Source organism: Pteropus alecto, unplaced genomic scaffold (assembly GCF_000325575.1).
Source record: "Pteropus alecto unplaced genomic scaffold, ASM32557v1 scaffold76, whole genome shotgun sequence".
NCBI classification, from domain to species: Eukaryota; Metazoa; Chordata; class Mammalia; order Chiroptera; family Pteropodidae; genus Pteropus; species Pteropus alecto.
Window position 1 is genome coordinate 21,581,109 of NW_006443138.1, and position 6,038 is coordinate 21,587,146.

Here is a 6,038-nt window from a genome sequence, read left to right on the forward strand (position 1 = left end):
TTGGGAGCCCCTGATCAAAGGATTTCTTCTTCTTCCTCCATGATTTTCTCTGTGATTGAAAGTAAAGAGAAATTAGAAATATATGAATTGTTTTATTTCTTTTGGTATATGAATCATAAAATGCAGCTAGTGTTTCCCCACTAAACACTGAGAATAGTCGATTAAAATAGATACACTGATCATATCTACTAAGCACTTATCAAGTCCTTATGTCGTTATGACATATATTGTTACATCTTCACAAGTAGATTTTTAAAAAGCTCAAAAAGCTACTTGAGTGAAATAAACCTAACATAAAATCAAGAACTCTCAGAGTTAGACAGAAGCTTTGGCCCTCATAGACTTCTCTACCTGAGCATCCTAAAAGCTATTTTAATTCGTTATGCTCCAAAGTGAACTCAACACCCCCCTCCACCTCTTCCCAACCTACTACTCTTCTGTTTTTTTCCAATTCTGAATCGTTGCAGCTCCACTTCTTCATCCTGGTTCTGAGTCTGAGATTCGGTGTTTTCTCTTGCTCCTCTCTCCTCACAATCAGCAAATCAGTACATTCTGAAAAGTCATGCACTGAATATCCCTTAACTCCAGACATACATCACCTCCCAAGTCCAGGCATGCAACTTCTGTCACCTGGATACTAGAAATGATTTTCCAACCAATCTCCTGCTCTGCTCTCACTTCCTTCTTCCTTATTGACATCTAGTTTCTTAAATATCATTCATGAGACTCCCCTGCTTAAAATTGTTCCATTGCACCCCACTCTCCAGAGGATGAAGGCCGCATTCCTTAGCATGTTATAAAATACGCTTCTTGCTCAGATCCTCAACAGAAACCTTATTTTTTGCTAGTTGTCCATAAGTGCCCTGCATTTGGCCATTTTGAACCCTTGATGTTTGCCTCAGATCTGACAGACTGCCCACAGCTCTGCACCTTTACATCTACTATCCTTACCAACTGAATGAGCTCCCTCAAACTACCTGTCGATAAAATTCTGCTTGTCCTTTAAAGGGCTCTCTTCAGATGTCCTTCCCTAAGAAGTTTCCTCTGTGCCCAGGTAGGCACTCTTTTCTCTCTTTGTACTGCTTCCATTAGATATGTTGTAACTGCCTCTGTCTGTCTCCTTCATTAGATAGATGATAAACTCCTTAAGGACTTCGTGTTCATCACAGGGTGTGGCATATTGTTAAAAATTTGATAATTGCCTTCTGTGCGAATGAATGAATCTAGGCTAACATTTTCCCTTGTCAAATGAGATAATTTAGCTCCAGAGTGGTTATGCAACTTGTCTAAGGTCACATAGCTGAATAATAGAAGGGACAATAAAGATGGAAGCCAGATGCTTCCAGATAGCAGCCTAATAATTACTCTGTGCATCTAGTCACTTTCATATCTGACACAATCATCTCCTATAGTAACATCTTTCCATGAGTTTCTATCTGTATTAGACTTTTATTTTGGAGCTTGGTTTGCTCCAAAATAAAACCAATACCTTGATTTTCCGTTGAGGGATCACTTGTCGTGTATTCCCAATGCTGTTAGTGAGAATGGAGAAGGCTTATACTCTGACTTCAGGAGAAGTCATGTGACCCAGGGATGCCCAATGAGAGAGCTGTGTTCCCTCAGGGGAATCAGACAAGGAGTGTCAGCTCCAAGCTTGATAGAACTATTGAACAGGAGAAGCTCACTTTCTTCTGGGCTTATGAAGCTAAAGTGAGAGATGAGGCTCTTTGAGAACAAAATCAAGAGAGAAGAAACAGAGCTAAGAGATTTCAAAGGACTTTGTTTTAACACCTCCAGCCCGTGAGGAATGGCTTTGTAATTCTTCAACTTGGCTAAGCTGGACTACATCTTCCAGAATCTCCTTTGCTATATAATTCTGGTTAGAGTGCAACACAAAAGACATTCTGCATGGGATTCAGAAGGTAAAAGTGAAGGCAGCCATATTGTTTTTACTACTGAAAGGGTCAGGCAGAGGCACCAGATACTACTGCAGCACAAACACATTGTCACTCATCTATGGACTTGCCTTTGTTTTTGTGGAGCAGCAGCCAGGTTTACATCTCCTCCATCTTCCCTCAAATTCTCTTACAGCATCACCGACTTCTGGAGCACGTGTATATTTAGCTTCATGACAAAGAGCACCAGCTTCCCTCTGTGGGACCCCAACAGGAGTCTGATGTGGTCTGGAGGTAGTGAAAGACTGACATGGGTTCTAGTCCATCCTCATAGATATCAGCTCATGTTCACGGTGTCACTTTGTCTTTGTCTTTCTCACTTTACATCCAGCTTCCCTACCTGACAGCTAGCCCTGAGGTCTTCAAACTTCAGCATCAGAAATGAAAACGGTCTTATAGAATCTGGCTAGCCAGCCTCTACAATCGCATAGATCAAATTCTTGTAATAAATCCCTTAGTGTGTGTGTGTGTTTGTGTGTGTGCACATTTTTTTTATACTGTTCAAGATTTAGCTGATGTTTCAGTTGCAATGACACTTGAATAGTTTGCTGCATTATTTATACGTACACTTGTCTTTCTACATTAGATGGCAATGTACACTACTCTGATACATATAGTACACAAAATAAGACCCTTTAGAATAGTTATGCACAAGAAATACAATATTGGATTTATACATTGGATCCCAGGATGTGATCTATTGGAGAAAAAAAAAAAGTTGGACTAGGTATGGTGGATGAAGGAATGGAAGTTACATAACATAGAGTAAACGCACATCTAGTTTGAAGGGCAACTGTAGCATGTGCAACATTGGAAGTGGTGGTGCCTTTGTGGAGGTGAAACTATTTCACACTAACCAGTTTAGGATTATACAAGATAAGTAACATCCGGTATGAGGATATAGTTGCAGGGTTTTATGAATCATTCCTATTTCTAACTTTAGGAAATTGATATTTTTCCTAGGCTGTCTTAATATTACTGGTTTAGTCCCAGATCAGATAAGAAGGACAATATGCACAACCTCTGACTAAATCTTGTTGTAGTCTAGATAGTGAAGTGATGCAATTTTAGAAGACTTTAAAACTTCAGCTCTTTTTCGATCTCCCAAAATGTATCTGTACTCTTCTTCAAATGAGCCTTTTCCTTAGGTGTCATAGTCACCTTCACAACATCTGGGATTCCATTCTGTCCCAAGATGCAAGGAATGCTAAGGAAGACATCGTTCATTTCACAGAGACCCTTAATCATGGTAGAAATTGGGTGAGCCCACCCAAGATTCTTCATTATACTTTCTGCCAAACTTACCACAAATAGGGCAATAGCCTAGGATGTGCAGCATTTCAGTTTGATCACTCATAAGCACTATCCACCACCTGTTTGTGAACTTCTTTCCACTTTTCCTTATCTGCATCAGTGCCTAAATCAGAGTGAAGATTCTTTAGGGAGACACGAGCAACATTCACTCCACTCTATACAGGCACGCTAGAGTCTCCATGCTCCCCAAGGACCCACCCATGACAGCTTAATAGGTGAACTCCCAGGCTTTTCCCCGCAACCTCCCACAGAACCAGGCTAAATCCAATTTGCAACCACTTCTAATAACATGATTTTTGTGAAAGCTACTTATCTTCCAAGCCACATAGGTCAAATATTCACTGGATTGGGAACAGTAAGCAAATTGCAGTTGGGGCTGTATTTTATAACATTAGGAACAATGAATTTAAAGATGTTAGCATTATGCTGGACCAAATTAAGATGATTTTCCCCCTTTTGTTGATGTGCCTCAGCTGTGATAATAACTAGTTTGGAGTTTGCCATCACATTATAGTCTTTGCCAGAGAAAATTTTGGGTGTTCTAAGAACAAGGCTGCCATGTCAGAAATCCATCATCTTTCCCTTCACTTTGCCTTCCGCGACCTCAACAAGAGCAAGTTCATCTGCTATATTTTTCATTAAGATACTGATGGTCACAGCCATGCCAACAGCACCTGCCCCAATGACTGTAATCTCATTCTGGGGGCTTTGTTATTCTTTGAGAAGATTCAGAATCAGCTGAATTGCCAGTTGAGAGTTGCTGCACTGTATTTAGAACCAATAAGGAATTGGGAGTGCATGACAGGCAGGCAGTCGGGCCTAGGTGGCACACAGTGTTGGATGTGGACTTGGTGGCAGCTGTTTTGGTACCATGCTTCTGATTAATTGAACTTTTCTCTGTTTGAATACTAACTGATATGGAGTACTATCCCTGGATTGTGCCATTATGTAGATCAATACATTCTCTTTAATGTTTAAGTCAGTGTGAATTTGGTTTCCATCACTTGCCCCTAAAAAAGACTAAAATGTAGAATTATCATATCTTGACTAAACAACTTGATATCCCGAGGACAGAATCTGTGCCTTACTCATCTTTAAATCCCCAGCATTCAGCAAACTTCCAGGTCCATGGCAGGCACTTGACAAAATATGTGTTGAATGAACCCACAACAAATGGCTACAGAATAAAAATGCTCTCCTGGGAACCTAGAATTAAAAGCTCACACAACGTAAATCATATGGAAGATGAAAAGCAAGATGAGAGGGCACTTCAGGCCTCTGGACAAAGCCATGAAGATCCTGGGTCTGAGGAGCAGCTGAGTCTTCCACCTGGCAGCCGGAGGGGTGGGGGGGGGTGCGGGCCACACATGTTAGACATCTCATGTTTACTACTAGTACAACAGGTGTTCTGGGGCCCGCCAGCCCTCGCACGGAAATGAGCTTCCTGTCACTCCTGACCAGGATTTGCTACGTGTGCATAACAGAAGTGGCGCAGGAAGATATTTTTTAAATAAAAAAATTGAAAGCATATCAGGTTCCTAGAAAAGGAAGCTTCTAAGAAAGGTGATTTCACAGTAAGAAACCCCATGAATCATCTAAAGAATTTATATCTGCGGTAAAACATGAACGTTAACCATTCTTTGTGCCTACTTAGAACACATTAAGAGATTCTAAGGAAGTAAGTGATTTGAGGAACCACAAAGACAGAAATTTCTGAGCAAGTATTTTCTAAATGGTTTCACTGATATTTAGCATAAATGAATTAGGCAATGAACCAGTTTATTTCCAAGTACTAATCTTCACAGGAAAAAATTCACGACCTACACATATTGAATCAACTATGGAGGGGCAATCGTTTTATCAAATTATTTCTACAATTGCTTTATTGAAATTAGGATCCCAAAAGTTCCATCATTGCAGTTAGTTGACGTGTCTCAAGTCTCACAATCTACATTCAGCTCTCTCTTTCTTTTCTTTTGTTTTTGTAATTTATTTATTGAAGACACCAGGTTACTTACCCTGCAGAGTTTTCCACTGTCTGCGTTTTGCTAATGTTATTTCCATGCTGTTGTATAAAATGTTCCTCTGCCCCTTATTTCCTGTAAACTGAAGGTTGGATCTAGAGGTGTCATTGAATTCAGGTTCCTTTTTTTTTATTGCTGCGAATACTTTACTGACAATGCTGTGTACAGTCTTCAGGAGGTACAGCATTATGATCTCTCTTTTTTGTAATGTTAGCAGCCATCATTTATTCTTAAAAACTCTTTACACTAAATTTTTTGAGAGTGATATTACAGACATTTTTAAGTAGTCATTTAAAATACCTGCAAGTTTTTTAAAAAAATGGTGGAGGGGTATAGTATGCTTATAATGGCCCCCGAAGATATGTAGGTTCTAATACTGGAAACTGTGACTGCTATTTTATACGAAGATAGGCTCTTTTTAGAGATGATTTCATTAAGGATCTTGAGATGGGAAGAGTATCCTGGTTTATCTGGATGGGCCCTGTTGCAATCATAAATGTCCTTATAAGAGAGGCAGAAGGAGATTTGACTGTGGAAAAGGTAATAAGAAACAGAGAGAGATATTTAAAGATTCTTGTCTTGAAGGTGGAGCAAAGGGCCGTGAGTCAAGGAATGAATGCATTGAGGTGCAAGGTAGAAAAAGTAAGGAAAGAGATTCTCCTTAGAGCTTCCATGAAGAAAATGTTGGTTTTTAGCCTCCTAAAACCCATGCTGGCCTTCTGACTTTCAGAACTTTAAGAGGATA

General features: G+C 39.9%; 1 pseudogene; it reads right to left on the reverse strand.

Annotated features, from left to right (window-relative positions):
- Positions 1–3,032: 3,032 nt before the first annotated feature.
- On the reverse strand, positions 3,033–5,480 carry LOC102880549 (annotated as a pseudogene).
- Positions 5,481–6,038: the final 558 nt, after the last annotated feature.